Genomic DNA, 16,706 nt, shown 5'->3' on the forward strand with positions numbered 1-16,706 from the left:
ACAAAAATGTGCACAGCCTGTGCACTCCTGGCACAAATAGACAAAAAACAGAGAGAGAAAAAGCTGAGATAGATATATTCTTGATCAGAGAGGGTGGGGTCTGGAGTTTATATAAATAGATAACAAAGTGGACCTAATGAATGTTGAATCAGCTATGATCCTATTGAGTGGCAGAGCAGGCTCGAGGGCCGAATAGCCTCCACCTGTTCCTATTTCTTACAGTCGTTTGCTCCAAAAGCAATGTCGTCACTTTCAATTAAATGTAAACAGGAAACGATATTATATTGTTTCCCTTCAATTTGAGAAGAAAAGACTGAACCATTTTAGAATGTCGGTAAATTTCTATAACTGTATTTTAGCAATGCCATTGTGACCTTTAAATGCCATTTACAACAACTGCAATAATTACCTGTCTTCACAGTCACATTAACAAAAGTATTCATTCCGTTTTCAGTGTTTTGACACTAAACATTCTATTCAACTTTTTAACAACAGTAAAACAATGAACGTCATGAAACAGCCACATAAGAAATACACTACAGTGATGCTGAAACATAAATCCAACACAGGAAGTTCCCCACAATGATATTTCTTTTATATTGTTAAACATGTTAGGCGGCACGGTGGCACAGTGGTTAGCACTGCTGCCTCACAGTGCCTGTAGACCCGGGTTCAATTCCCGACTCAGGCGACTGACTGTGTGGAGTTTGCACGTTCTCCCCGTGTCTGCGTGGGTTTCCTCCGGGTGCTCCGGTTTCCTCCCACAGTCCAAAGATGTGCGTGTCAGGTGAATTGGCCAAGCTAAATTGCCCGTAGTGTTAGGTAAGGGGTAAATGTAGGGGTATGGGTGGGTTGCGCTTCGGCGGGTCGGTGTGGACTTGTTGGGCTGAAGGGCCTGTTTCCACACTGTAAGTCTAGTCTAATCTAATAAAATAATGTTTGACTGACAGTTTGCACTCGTATTGTTTTGCTCTGATTTTCTGCTTCTTTTTGTTGTATTTCGGTTTCTGATCAACCCTTTAAACAATAGCTCCCAGTTAAACACATGAAACAATCACCACCAACACATGAATTTATGGAACAACCAAGATATCTATGGAACTCCAGATTTCTCAGGATTGAAAACAAAGCTGAAGAAAATTTAAAAGAAGAAAAAAGGCGAGTGCATTTCAGTATGTTGTAAGACTGTTACTGCTGCATTAGCTTCTATATTTTGTAAATACAACAATCCATAATGTGTAAACTCAATTAAAATACATATTGTTCGTCGTTAATAATCAAACATGCCTGCTGTTTGCTTTGAAATTGCAAATCTCAGGCTTTGATTTGAGTCAAAACAGAAATTTCTTGAGAAACTCAGCAGGTCTGGCACAATCTTTGGAGAGAAAGTAATTTTCCATACAGTGACCTTTTATTTGTTTCTCATTGATTTGTGTGTTGCCAGATTATTAGGACTTGCTTTCAAATGAAAGCAATTCTAAAGGCGTTTGGAGCAGCAAAAAACTAGAACATTAAAGCAAAGCAGAAAAGTCTTGAGGTGAATACATCTAAGGCCTGCGTTAGCATGGATGCCTTATCATCTCCAGAATATTCCATAATTACCAATACTAAGCGATGAATTATTTGAGATGTATATTATGTTGCAAAGTTGGCTAGAGTACTTTACACTGGGAGGCAGCAACCTGGAGTTTTCTGTTTGTAAAGTGCTGGTGGAAAGGATTGTGAGGTCACCTAAAATGGTGTTTGTTATCTGCTTAGAGGTTTACGATAAATGGCTGAAAGCAAAAGTTTGGAAATAGGCAGAGAACTCACAATGTAAACATTTTGTATCGAAAGACCATACAGTTAGTAGGTCAAGTTTTTCTTTAACCAAGACAACGAGTTTTTGAATTTAGCCAATCATTTTGAAACAGGTGCTTAGATACTGAAAACCTGTTAAATTTAAATCTGAAGGCTTTGACAGCATAGAACTAATTCTATTACAAGAAATATTGATATGTCATCGCAGGTATAAAAGAAGAGAGCAACTAGACAAAGACTCCAGAGATAACTGCCATTCATCAGAGCTTAGCAGATGTTAGCATGGCCTAGTGGTGTGAGGCGCTGGATCCAGGTTCCAGTCTTCTAAGAAGACATGGGCTCTTATAGGTGGCTCAGCAATTAGCACTGTTCCTCATAGCACCAGGGTCCCAGGTTTGATTCCAAACTCAAGTGACTATCTGCGTGGAGTTTGCACATGCTCCCCGTGTCTGCGTGTGTTTCATCCCACAGTCCAAAGATATGCAGATTAGGTGAATTGGGCCTGCTTAAATTGTCAATTAGATGCGTTACTCAGAGGGAAAATGGGTTTGGGTGGATTAGTCTTCGCAGGGTACGTGTGGGTCTATTCCCACACTGTTGGGAATCTAACAGTCCTCAGCTCAAGAGAGAATCGCTGTCTCTCACAACCATCTACCTTTTCAAACAAAGCACCATCAAAATAGCAACAGTACCCATAACAGAGAAGGCATTCTTGACAGAAGAATCGATGAAGAAAGCACAGAACATTCCGGAGGACACGTGACCTGGCTGTAATTGTAAGAGTGTAACTTGTGTTTATAAGAAGAGCATGCCATTAGAATGTTACTTTATTAAGGAATAGTTAGCAGTTAGAAATATTTATTCAGTTTGTTAATAGCTAAGCTAATTTATTCACTATTAGAGTTAGATAAATAAATTGTTACTGGTTGATTTTAAAGTGGTGGCAGGGGTTTATTTTATTTAACTACTGGGTACTGCTGAAAGGCAGGTTATCCCACTTTCCATACTTTTCTTACACATTTGGGGGCAAGTATCTTTTCTTCAGTTGTTTTGGTCTGAGTTCTCAGGAAGGATTGGCTTCTGTTTTGTAACAGATTCGAGGCTTGGTTCCATCATTTAGACGGATTTGGACATACTTTAACCGATTTATGTTAGGAAATATCCAGCAAATTTGAACAGACTTGGAGTCTAGTATCCTTGATCTTTGAATAAAACTTAAGTGAGAAGTGGAAAATCTGTACAATTTGCGTTGCTTCTTGTTGGTCAAATCAAAACTGGGAAATGGCTCTTGACATTGCTAAAGAGTTTGAGGGTGGCAAAGATGCTTCCTAAATTTGCCAAGAAAGTTTAGGAATGCAGAAAAAGGGGGAATTTGTACAATTAACAAACTGGCTAAAATTGTGTTGAGCTAATGACAACACGAAAGTGGAAATTTTAACTGAGTTAGCCAAGCATTTAGATATACCAAAGAAACAGTCAAGAGTAGTGGAGTTAGAAAAATAAACGGAACAATTGAGTTAGAAAGTAAACTTAAAAGGGAAAAAGAGAGAGAAGAAAGGGGACTGAAACAAATTGAATTGCTGTTAAATGAAGAAAGAGAAATGGAAATTACTGCTTAGCAGAACAAAGAGAAAAGAAAAGAGAAAGACGTTTTTGAATTATCATTAAACGCCAAAGAAAGGGAAAGACTGTTTGAGTTGGAAAAGATTAAGTTGGGACTTGAAGCAAAAAGACTTCAAATGACAGACATAACAGGTCAAGATAGAAACGATGATGAGCAAACTCATCGTAGCCAACAGCCTGGTAGGGATAAATAGAAATATATCTAAACATTGCTAAAATTCTATGAAAATGATCCAGAGGCGTTTTTCATTTCTTTGCATACATGAAATGTCCAGACATCATGTAGGTAATGTTAATTCGGATCAAGTTGTTAGGCAATGCCGGTGAAGTGTTTGTAGCACTGTCAGGAGCATCTGAAGGAGTGAAAAGGCTATTTTGAGGGCCTACTAATTAGTGCAGGAGCTTTTAGATAGCGTTTCAGACATGTAAGAAAGGAACCAGTTGAGACTTGTGTTAACTTTGAAAGAATTAAACACTGCAACTTTGAGAGATGGATGAGAGCATGAAAGATAGAAAAAACAAAACGAGGCTCTTAGAAATAATATTCTGCTGGAGGAGTTTAAAAGCTCACTTCAAGAAGTAATAAGAATTCATGTTGAGGAACAGAAACTTAAAACATCAAGAACTGCAGAGATGGTGAATGAATATACATTAGTGCATAAATCAAAATCTATCTTCCAACAGTAATTTCATTCCGTTAAAGATGCCAATTGGAAAGAGGGAGATCCTTCAATTAAAAACGAAAAATAGATCACATTGGGACAGTTTACCGCATGTGAAAAAATGAACACCATGAGGGTGGAAAAGAGGCAAAAGAACTACAGTGTTTTCACTGCAGTAACGTGGGGCAAACAAAGTCGCAGTGCCGGTGGTTTAAGAAAGGCACTAACAAAATGGATGTGGCAAAAGAGGCTAAAACAGTGGGATTAGTTAAAGTAGCAAAGGAAATCCGACGAAAAGTTGAGGAGCTGCAGGAGAATGCAGAACCTAGTCAAGGGCTGGATAGTAAGATAGTGTTCGATTTTTTAAAGATCTCGCCTTGGTGGATAATATTTACTGAGGTAGAACGAGGCCACAGGTGAAGAAGTCAAAACACTGAGAGATATAGGAGCTTGTCTGTCTCTAATAGTCAAAGATGAAAATACTTGTACTTCTTCTGAAAGTTTTCCCAAGAGAGTGGTCATCTATAGAATAAATGGAGACAGGAGTTATGTTCCCCGGTGTAAGATAATGTCAAAAAGTCCATTCAAGACTGGGAAGTGATAGTGGGAGAGATGGACAAATTGGCTATTCCAGGAATCCAGTTTAACCTTGGAAATGATATCGCAGAATCACGGGTGGGAGTGATGCCCATTCTATTGGAAAAGCCAAAAGCAAACCAGCGAACTGAAGAGTTAAATAGAAAAATATTCTGTCTGCTGAGACAGTAAAGGAAAAACCTAAGCAGATAGAGGATCAGGCAGAGATGTTTCGCTTTGCTTATATGTATACACATGAGGCTGTTTTAAAAGTGACCAGTGTAATGAAAGAGAGTGGTCAGCTCTCTAGCTGAACTGAGCAGATTTAGTTCAGTCTTGAACTGAGACGTTCAACAGGGAGCTATGTGGAAGCTCTCTCTCCTTCTACCCTTCAACTTCAACCTGTAAGCATGTGCTCCATAAGCACTGATTTTAAAGTAAGTTTACTTATTGGGACAGTTGTGTATGTGCTGAACAGTATAATTAAGTCTAGTTGAATAGGCTAAGTTCTGTAGGCGTTCTTTATTCTGTTCTTTGTGTTTCATTGTGTACCTTTGTGAATTTTTTTTTCTGTTTTAAAATCTAATCGTCAACGTAGCTAACGTACTCCAGATAATTTTCACTGTACAGTTACTGAAACAAATTGCAAAGTTATGTTCTGGTGCTGCCTGCTTAAGAATGTTTGGAGTTGTCTGGCCTAGACCATAACACCAACGAATTTGAAGATGAAGTCCATCAAGAAGTTTCCAACACCATTCTCGAAGAACGCTGTTTCTGTGCAAACAACGGATCATAAATGGTTGTGTACACCAATCACAAACGTTAACATTTCTGGAAAAAATTAAGGATAAGAACATTAGATTATTTTGTTGGAGTGTCATGTTACAATCATTGAATTTACAGATTATACACGTTGAGAGTCGTGAAAATATAATTGCAGATGATGAGAGCGAGTTTGTGTGTTATAAAGTTGAAGGTGTGCACTGTACCTTTAAGAGAGAGGCAATGCTGCTCTGAACTGAGAGCTTACAAGTACCCGTGCATATGTCTAATTGGCAGTCCTAGAGTCTACAGGATAATTGCAAATATGTAGCATGTGGCTGTGAAATGGATACCTGAGTTTTGGTTGATGTTTAGACAACAATTCGAATTTAAGTAAACAGTTAAATTGTGCCCCAGTACACGAAAACTCAGTCGTGTTTGAATTTATTGTTTTGCCAACATTGAACCAATAAATCAATCGATTTTTGGGATATAAGAATGCAGACATTTTAAAAATGTGGTAGAGGTAACTGCTGTAGAGAGTGAAAATCCTGGAGAAGTAATTTCCAATCTCAACGAAATATTCACTATCAATGGGACCTTTTCATGGAAACATGCTCTCAATAAAAAGAAAGTAGATGGCCCAAAGAGACAGCAGCTGGAAGAGTGAAGACACAGAAGAAGGCAGAGACTGTGTTGTTTTCAAATTAAGTTCATACCGTTTCAATAAATCACTTATTGAACCAGCATATTGTTATAGAGTGGGAGGCAGATAGTAAGCACTTAAGAGAAAGTAGGCCTTAGATTTATGAATAGGTGTAGTTTAATTTTCACTTTTAGAGTTAGAAAATAAATTGAACGTATTTCCTTTAAATAGTGGAATTTGGGAGTTCTCTGTCACTCATATGTTAACAAATTACGAGGAGTTTGTCTCTGCGTCACAAATATGGAGGGATGTCATTCCTGATGAAGGGCTCCTGCCCAAAACGTCGATTTTCGGGCTCCTCAGATGCTGCCTGACCTGCTGTGCTTTTCCAGCACCATCCTAATCTTGACTCTGATCTCCAGCATCTGCAGTCCTCACTTTCTGCGCTAAAATATGCTACTCCAGATTAATGAGTTATGGATTTTGTAATGTAATGGCGTTAATGTTTTGAAAGAAAAAGCATGAAGCAATCTTTTCATAATACCGGTTTATTTTTTTCTTAAGTTAGATGCTGTGGCGAAGTTAGGTAGAGTCCTTACAAGTTAGGAGACAGGACGCTACAATTTGGTGTTTGAAAAGTGCTGAGGGGGAAAGGATTGCGAGTTCCCTTTAAAAATGTCGTTTTTGTTTCTGTGCCTCGAGATTTACAATAGCTGTCGGTAAGTGAACAGAGAACGCAAATTGAAACATTTTGTATTGAAAGGCTGTACAGTTAGCCGACCAAGCAACAGCTTTTACCGAGTCAACAAGCTTTTGAATTTAGCCAAACAATTTGAACGAGGTACTTAGACACTATAAACTTGTTACATCTGATGGTTTTGATAACATAGAACCAATCCTGTTATAGATTCATTGAGACGTACAGCACAGAAACAGACCCTTTGGTCCAGCTCATCCATGCAGACGGCCTATCCTAAATTATTTTGGTCCCATTGTTCATACTCGGCCCATATCCCTCTCAAAGCTTCCTGTTCATATACTCATCCAGATGCCTTTCAAATGTTGTAATTGTACCAGCCTCCATCACTTCCTTTGGCAGTTCATTCCATACATGCATTCCATACTTCTTTGTGTGAAAAAAATTTGCCCCTTTGGTCCCTTTTAAATTTTTCCCCTTTCACCCTAAACCTATGCCCCCTAGTACTAGAGTCCCCACTCAAGTGAAAAGGCCTTGTCTATTTACCCTATCCCTGACTCTCATGATTTTATAAACCTTTGTAAGGTCACCCCTCAGCCTCCGACGCTCCAGATAAAACAGTCCCAAACTATTCAGCCTCTTCCTATAGTTCAGACCTTCAAACCCTGGCAACATCCTTGTAAATCTTTTCTGAGCCCATTCAAGTATCACATCATCCTTCCCTTAGGAGGTTAGCTAAGATTGTTACTCCTGAAAATGGCCTCAATCCTGTACCTTCGGTCCATGTCATATTAAAGGTGATCCAACTACAATATACACTCTGTCACACACGCAATCACACACAAACACACATCCACACTCACCTTTAACATACTTACATAGTATTGCAGACACTGTCTCATCCACACATTCTCTTTCTGACACATACACACGCACGCGCACACACACGCACACACATCACACTCACATCCGTATGCACACCCTCTCACAGGCTTATACACAATCACATTCATGCACAATCCTATCAAGCATGCACACGTGCACGCCCTCCCTGCGCTGATACGCACGCATACACTCACATTCAATCTTGATCCCACACACTCTTACACCTTTTAAAAATATTGATAAGTCATTACAGGTGTAAAAGAAGGGGCAATTAGTTAAAGACCCCATAGCTAACTGCCATCCGCCAGAGCTAACAGCCCGCAGCTCAAGAGAGAATCGCTGTCTCTCACAATCATCTATGTCTTAGAAAACGCACCACCTGAATAATGACTGATGGGGACGCTATTCCTGCCAAAAGAATCGACAGTGAAAGTGTTCCTGACAGAAGAATCTGTGGAGAAGGCACAAAATATTCCGAAAGTCATATAAACTGCCTGTAATTTCGAGAGACCAAATTCTTTATATATAGTTGATTGGTATTTTTTGCAACAACATACCATTAGAATCTTGCTTTGTTCAGGAATGGTTAATAGTTAGAAGGGATTTATTAGGTTTGTTAACAGTTTAACTAATTTACTCATTGTTACTGGTTAATCTTAAAGTGAGTGGCAGGGACTTACTGAAGTTGCTGAAAGACTGATTACACCACGATTCACATTCTTTTTACAGAATACAGGGCGAGGTGTCCCTCTTTGGGTGTTTTTGTTTTGGTTCACAAACGAAGATCAATTTCCACTTGCAATGCAGTAGAGAGTCAGAATGTTAAGTGAATTGTAAGGAAGGTAGGTTAACGATTCCAGTTATAACACACTGAGCATTGTATCTATGGATACTAGAAGAGGATATATATACATGCCCTCCTATTTGATCTAAGTTTTCTGGTTTCATTATTCATAAAGTGAATAAACATTTTATAATCTTAGAACAACACAACAGATATCAAGGATGGACGTTCCAAATGTATGCAGTCTACTCTCGACATGTGAAGCATCTTCTCATCGTTGTTTATGACCTAATACACGTCTCTTTTATAAGCAATTATTCATTCTTGGCTGGCTCTTAACAATTTTGGGCAAAGGACATCCATATCTTTTTCTCCGACCAATCTCGGTGGAACAAGCACTTTGGTCACGCCCAAACATATTGTTTCAGATTTCTTTAAAATTGCCGTGGTGCAGCATGATCTTCAAGATGATTGGATATCTCATCGTAGTACTTCGTATCACATCTCCAAATCCATTTTTACGTTCAGGCTGAAATAAGAACAAACTCAGTAAATGACGATGTTTCCTTCCTTGCCTTAAATTGAATCACTTCAAAAATGTGGTTTTATTTCATTATTATATAGCTGGCAATCAAGCTGTTATTTTGGTTGAGCGTTACCTCAATGGTATTGTCAGAGAAACCACCAAATGCAGAGACAAGGCCCTTCACTTTTCTTGTTTATGGTATGATAACTTCATGTCAACACCATTTACCAATGTCCCGCTGTTCTTCCACACAACTAGAATGCCTTTTGCTTTACATACGAATTTTGTTCCTGTTTAGGACTTAAAGAATTGTATTTTCTAATTTCCTGTTGTTGCGTGTAGCCACTTTAGGCCTTTGGACTAATCAATCGTGCTTAAAGTACGTATTGATGTAAATAAAACGTGTTTTTTTTTGAATACTGTATTAGAAATTGTGATGATAGAATTTCCCGAATGTGGTCAATCGGTTTATAATAAATAATTCAATAAGCAGCACGATCTTTGTGATCTGCCTCAACACACCCATCTTTCCGAGCTGTCATTTCATTCATTGTCTCTCGTGTCTCCTAACCAAATCCCTATACTTTGGCACACATTCCTCGTACTTCCAGGTGCCTGTGTGCAATGTGGCACAAGACCACATTTGTTTAGTGCATCTTCTGCATTTCATTTCTTTGTCTTATCTTTAGTGAATTTTGTAAGAGATGGAATTTGAGCAAATCATGCCAATTGGCTTAATTAGATTAGATTCCCTACAGTGTGGGAACACCTTCGGTCCATGAAGTCCACACCGACCCTCCGAAGAGCAACTAACCAAAGTAATTTCCCTCTGACTGATACACTTAACGCTATGGACAATTTGGCACGGCCAATTCATCTAACCTGTACATCTTTGGATTGAGGGAGGTAACAACACCACAGGAGGAAACCACGCAGACACAGGAGAATGTGCAAACTGCACACAGACAGTCGCTCGTGGCTGGCATCGAATCTGGAACCCTGGCGCTTTGGGGCAGCAGAGCTGACCACTGGGCCGCCGTGCAATTAATTTGTTTCTACACAAAAAAAACATAATTTAGTGCACAGTGATGACCATGCTATATACATAAAAACGATGTACTTACCCAATAGTAATGCACTTGGGAAGTTTGAAACTGGCAAAATTATGAATTATGGTGGTAAAGAATGCTTATGGAATACTTTCCTTCATAGGATAGGATATGAAAGATGAAAATAATGTATTCGTCAAAAACAGATACCCCCACAATTTCATCAATAGATGACTAAGGGAAAGACAAGGGAATGAGGACGGGCCACAACCCAAAGGACTAGCCACGTTATAATACATCAAGAACATCTCTGAACTGACAACCAGACTACTACACCAATAGGACTCATGACAGCACACAAACCAACAGCCACTCTCAGACAACAACTCAGCAGGACAAGGACCTGATACCCAGCATGAGCAAAACCAACGTAACGTACAAAATCCCGTGCAAGGACTGCACAAAACACTACATAGGACAAACAGGAAGACAGCTAACGATCCGTATCCATGAACACCAACTAGCCACGAAACGACACAGCCAGCTATCCTTAGTAGCCACAGACGCAGATGACAAGAAACATGAGTTCGATTGAGACAACACTACTATTACAGGACAAGCCAAACAGAGAACAGCCAGGGAATTCCTAGAGGCATGGCACTCATCCACAGATTCTAGCAACAAACACATCGACCTGGACCCAATATACTGGCCACTGCAGCGGATAGCTGTAAGTGACAACCAGAAGCGGCAGAGGCAAAGGCAATTCACAGGTGGCTCCCAAGCACTCAGGATGTCACCTAACAGGGGACGAAACGTCACAACACAAATTCCCAGCTCGGCGAACAGAACCACAACAACGAACAGCCGAGCTGCAAATCTTCTCACAAACTTTGAATACTGGTGTAATTTCGAGCTGTGTGAAACGCCAGATGGATCATAAATACATATGTTGCATAGTTTTAGTCACCACATTACAGAAAACTTATTACTGTTTTGTTGACAGTACGGAAGGAATTTGCAACAACGTTTCAATGGATTTTAAGCATTAACTATGGAAAAGAGTGAGAAGTCAGTGTAGTTTCCGTGAGTTCAGCTGATTTGGACTTTGACTGAATTGAAATTCATAAGCTTAGAGGAACCTAGTTAGAATAGGATAAATCTGTTCTCCCTATTGGAGAAACAATCATCGATCTAAAATATTTTTTAAAGAAGGAATAGATGGAAAACAGGAAAAGAAAAAATATCCAGCAATGTCGAATGTCTGGAATTCGCTGCCTTGTTTAGCAATGGAGTGAAAGACCCTTAACTTGTTTAAAACTTTTATGGACCCTCAAGCACCCTGAAAGAATGTCAAGGAGATAGCTTAGATCCTAACTTTCATATTTGATGTAAAGGCAAGTGAAAGAAGCTGTGTTACAAATGTGATTTCACTAATCAACTACTGGACTTTAAACAAAATATACTTCAATTTTACAACACAGTAAAAATAGAAACGAAAAGAAGAATTGGTATATCTTTAACCGTATCAAAATACATTACAAAATAAGGCATTTTTAAAGTATGAAACATCAAATATTCCTATATACAAAAACCCATAAACACACCCTCAGCAAACGCAAACTCAATAAGACAGGATTTCCTTACTTGCTATCTCCTCAGGTCCAGGAGAAATGAACACCTAAGGAATAATCGAGCAGTAGAGATAGAACTCAAGCTTTTTTTCTGCATCAGAGAGCTAGCTGCATCAATAAGCCTCAATAGCCTGCTGTACACCCCAACTAAAGTCAAAAGTAATGCATTGGGTCTGTGTGAGCCTGACTCCACTCACTCATGCATCATTTGTCTAACTGAGAAAGGGCGTTCAGTGTGGTGAAAGTTGTTTACCCACTATGATTGAAGAAGATACTTTGGCACCAATATGGCAACATTGTTCTGCAGAAGAAACACCAAAGAAGATATCTCACTTAAGAGGACAGTAGCTTCACAAAACATACATGAATCTGCACTCGAAGTACTGTAATTTTTAAGACCACAAACAAATGTTTGAAGATGGGACATTACTGGGAATGAGCTTGAATTCTGGCGTGGATCAAAACACTGAATGATTTTCTTCTTTCTAAGGGCATTCTATGATTTCTATCGTCAGCAGCTCAATGGCATGCTTTAGATCCTTCCAAACAGATAGCGGGAAATAATTTGAACCGAATTGGGTGCATTTTACAAAGTCTCTGAAGGATGAAATGTCAATGCAAAAAATACGTTCAGAAATGTTAAAGTTGTTTACACGCTACCTTTGAAGCAGATATTCTGACAACAATGTGGTAACACCGTTCTGCAACTTTCGTGGAAGTTGTTAACTAAGATGATATGCTGAAAATATATAGCTTACTGCAATGCAAATGATACTGTCAAGCATATTCAATAATACACTTGCATTTGCAGCATTTGTCAAGATAAACTCACCATTCACATTCTTGATCAAATTGCATGCTTACCTGTTGTCGGTCTTGCAGAAAGAAATGCATTTCGGATTTCTTCCTTTGAACAAAATTGATTATGGAAATACAAGACAAATTAAAATTTAAAGTTGTCAGTGATGCTCAAATCTTATGTCTGAATAAAGATGAATCTCATTTGCCGGAATAAGTATCTTCATCACAATCTGAGAAAAGTTCAATCGAAAATCTGCACCTGTCTGTGATTCCCCAATTTACAATGCCATCTTGTGCCGTTACTCAGTCAGGCGAAAACACAGTGAAGAAGACAAAAGTTAAAATGTCTTCACATGAAAAATTGCCTCTGCTTCAAATATTTTGTGTAAGTAATAGCAATCCTGCTCTTATTGCAGCTTGTGTCTGATTTCTGGATATCAAGAAGAGTATCCTAACTATTTCTATTGTAGCGCTTGTGGCAGATCAACTTTGAATAACTAACTGTCCGTGATTCAATGATCAGCACGAATTGGCGATTTGTGATTTCTGGCAATTTTATGTATTTCCAGATCTTGTGTTTTTTTTTTATACTGTCGTTCCGTCAATATCGTCTCCATAGCCTCATACTGACAAGTTCAGAACACAGAACATCAATTTTCACTTCAGGACGATGATTTCCTGTTCTACTGGACCAGGCTTCTAGCTTGAACCCTGCACTGTCTTTAGATTTTCAGTCTGCTTTCTGACTGCAAGTACTGAGCATAAACAGGCATCTATTCACAACTTGCAGTTGGGAGCTATTTTCTTTGACTTCTACCTCATGATTAATTTTATGAAAAGACTGTTTCCTTCTCAAAATGTTTGCAAGCATTGTTGTTGAGGTTTATCTGCACTATTACCAAAAGTCCACTTTAAAACTATGCAGCATTGCCCTCTGATGTTATTGCTTTGCTGCCACCCTGCAGTTTCCTCAGATAAACTAACTATCTGCTGCCCATGACCAAACTTTGAATGAGTCACTTCACCCATCAACTCGGTATTGCTATCCACCTGTTCCCTATTTAAGGAATGCCTTGATTTTGAAATCCTCATTTTTGTTCTAAGATCTGGTAATTCAATCAGAAAATATCAAAAAATTCCAACTTTTCTAACCCTGACCTCCTGAGTATCCGCACATTTATGAGTCCCTGTAGCTCACTGGGGCCCAAGGCTTTAGCTGACACGGTTCCAAACTCGATGCGTACCTCCTAAAATCTTTCTACTTCACAACTTCACTTTCTTCCTTTAAGACACTACTTAAGAACAACTTATGTGACGAGTTTTGCTCTTTTATTTGCTTCAGTGATAAATAATGCATTTTAAAGTTTTTAAGAAGCTGCTTGAAAAGTTTTACTTCGTTGAATGTGCTGTATAAACACAAACATATGTTGTTTTAGCCCACTGATAATTTAGGGACTCTGTGTGACCAGGCGATTTTTGTTGATGAAGTGACACTTGATTTCAAGGTCTGCTGGAAAACAGAATCGACCTAGTCAAAAATCGTTTCTTTTACACGAAATGACAAACACATTTCATAACTACGTGTTTCATGTTTAAAAGATTATTCGAAGCTCTATCAGCGGCAAACAAAATGTGAGTGCAGTCAGACATCAATTGAAGCTTTAGCACAGAATGTCGGTCGTTGAGATGTTGCTCTTCATGTTATTGTTGCTGTCAGGTCTAATTTACACAGGTATCTTCTTTCTCTCTCCCAGATCTTACCTCGTATCAAGTAAATTAACTGTAGTTCGTTCTCTTTTGTATTTCCGTGCAGAATTTCGCTCTTAAATGTGTGGTTTTGTATAGAATACAATTAATTAACATGAAGCAGTTATTTCAAACTAGGCGTAACAGATACTTCCACTAGCGTATCTCAGACTCCCAAAGAGGCAACTATACTAATGGGTACAGACATCATCCTGTATTCCATCTTGCCCCGTTCTCATGACAATTCAGCAGTCGAGGTCCGTTTGTGGAAATGAGAGAATAAGTAGCTACAAGCAGGAGTAGACAACAGGAAACGTATTGGTCTCAAAAATAAAGGAGGTGGTTTCTTGGATCTGCGAAATGCGACACTTCATGACTCAGAATTCTATCATTGTGAAGTATTCCATCAGGGAAATTTAAGCGGGAATGTAACTGGAACCAAGCTAACTGTCTGTGATAAATGATGGAGGAACGGAGTGTTTGGGATGCTTTGTTGTCAATGCTCTGCTGCGCCATCTTTGATATTTTATGTCATATTAATGTTTGCTGTATGACTCTTTACACAACTCTTAAAAGCACCTGAGGTTTTCTTTGCTATGGTGCTTAAAGCAGCGTGAGCATCAACCCGATTGTGGGATATGTATCAAACGTAATGTTATGTTAATTCTGGAACTCTGAAATATAATACTTAACTGCTGGAAATTCTTATCGAACCAGGTTGAGTCTGTACACTGTAAATTTATCAGGTTATAACTTTAATAGGTTGGATGTTGCCATATTCAGTGCAAAATGTAGCTTTAATTTCATGCGCTATGGTTTTACTACCATCCTTCCTTGTTGTAGGTTCCTCAGCTCTTTGTTCCTGGACATACAGGAGCTTCGATGTCCCAACCAGATAACCTGCCAATCTTATAAATTTCAAAAGTTTTCACTCACTTTTTTTTTGTGAGCTGGAAACACACCGAACGGTTGTGCTTTATAAGGGCAGATCAATAAGAATATCGTTCTTCTCCAGTTTCTGATGCTCAACATCTGTCCAGCAAACAAATTTTCTCAATTTTCTGTTTGCGGTTGTTCCAACCCCAATAAAGATTAACCGCAAGCCGCTCGCACACAATTCATCTAAGTCTCTGATTCTCTAATGTGAAACGTGTGCATTTCATTCGGGTGGTGTAATTATCCTTTGGTACAGAAATGACACTACTATCAGAAAAGAGATAAACACGTTAAAAAGCAGAACGCTGAAGGACTGTACGAAGTTGTCAGTGCTTTGGAAGACTGGCAAGCTGAGCGGAATGAGTTTTTATTATGTCTTTTTGGTAACACATTTCCTCCTCCCGACTCCTGCCATTGCCAGTCAAAAAGTGACCAGTCAGGTATGTGGCCAACAGGCCAAGGAATTAAGTCTGCAATTTTTAACTATTTTTAGTTTATTCAAATGATTAATCATGAAGATAGCTATGAAGTAACTAACTAGAAACAACAGAACCAGAGGATCTGTTCATGCAAAACAATAATTACACAATAAAAGATAAGAAGTAGGAAAGGAGTAGGCAATTATGCCCCCACCAAACATGTTTAGCCATCAATAAGATATAGACAACTACCTACATCACTTCAAGTTTTCAGTCTCATCCCCATATACCTGACACCCACAGTATCTACGATGCTGTTTCTGGGCATATCTGGAGTCTCCTTGTCAACGAGAGTACAGAATGTCAGATTCAGAACATTTGAATAATGCCATTCCTGCTCATCTCAAAAGTAAACGGCCGAACTCTTAATTAATTATGACATCTCTGCCTAAATTCTCAAAATAGAGGAAATTCCCCATTGATCTCCTTTAGTTGACATGAAATAATTCATTCGAAGGTGTTGAGTTATTGCAAATACCTTGGTGTTACCAAGAAAAGATTCTTGGAACATTTTTGAAAACCACGACCTTTAATCTATATTCATATTACTTTTGCAGATTATGGTGGCACGTCCATTTACTACTAATATTTCAAGTACATGATGGGTGGACTAGTGTCGTTACTACTCCTAATCATCATCAAGCTGCACTGTCAAGTTCCAAAAGAGAACGGTAAGGCATAATGTATAAATTTGATTTTATTACAAAACTACTGATACTGGAAAGAGAAAATCTGAGTGTCCACCCATATGCAAGAAGATTCTATTGGAATTAATGTTTTCTATTTCAGACAGGCCAAACACAATTGTTCCAAGTAGGAATAAATGCTTCACTCAATATATTATAGTAATCACATAAACATGTCAAAAATGGACTTGAGTTTCTCCATTTGCAACTGAAATGTTTGCTCTACAGCATTCACTAAATGTCTGCGTCCTCACGCATTACTGTTTTCATGCAGCTGGTTTTGGAACCATAGTTCTTTCTTTATGAAGCCTAGGTGGATTCAGGCCTGAAACAATTGCAGATATTAAAAGCTCTTACAGGGTCTGAGATGTCTAACACTGTCAAAAGAACCTGAAATGAATTAATTAGGTTCTA

This window comes from Hemiscyllium ocellatum, chromosome 17, assembly GCF_020745735.1.
Source record: "Hemiscyllium ocellatum isolate sHemOce1 chromosome 17, sHemOce1.pat.X.cur, whole genome shotgun sequence".
In the NCBI taxonomy this organism is placed as follows: domain Eukaryota; kingdom Metazoa; phylum Chordata; class Chondrichthyes; order Orectolobiformes; family Hemiscylliidae; genus Hemiscyllium; species Hemiscyllium ocellatum.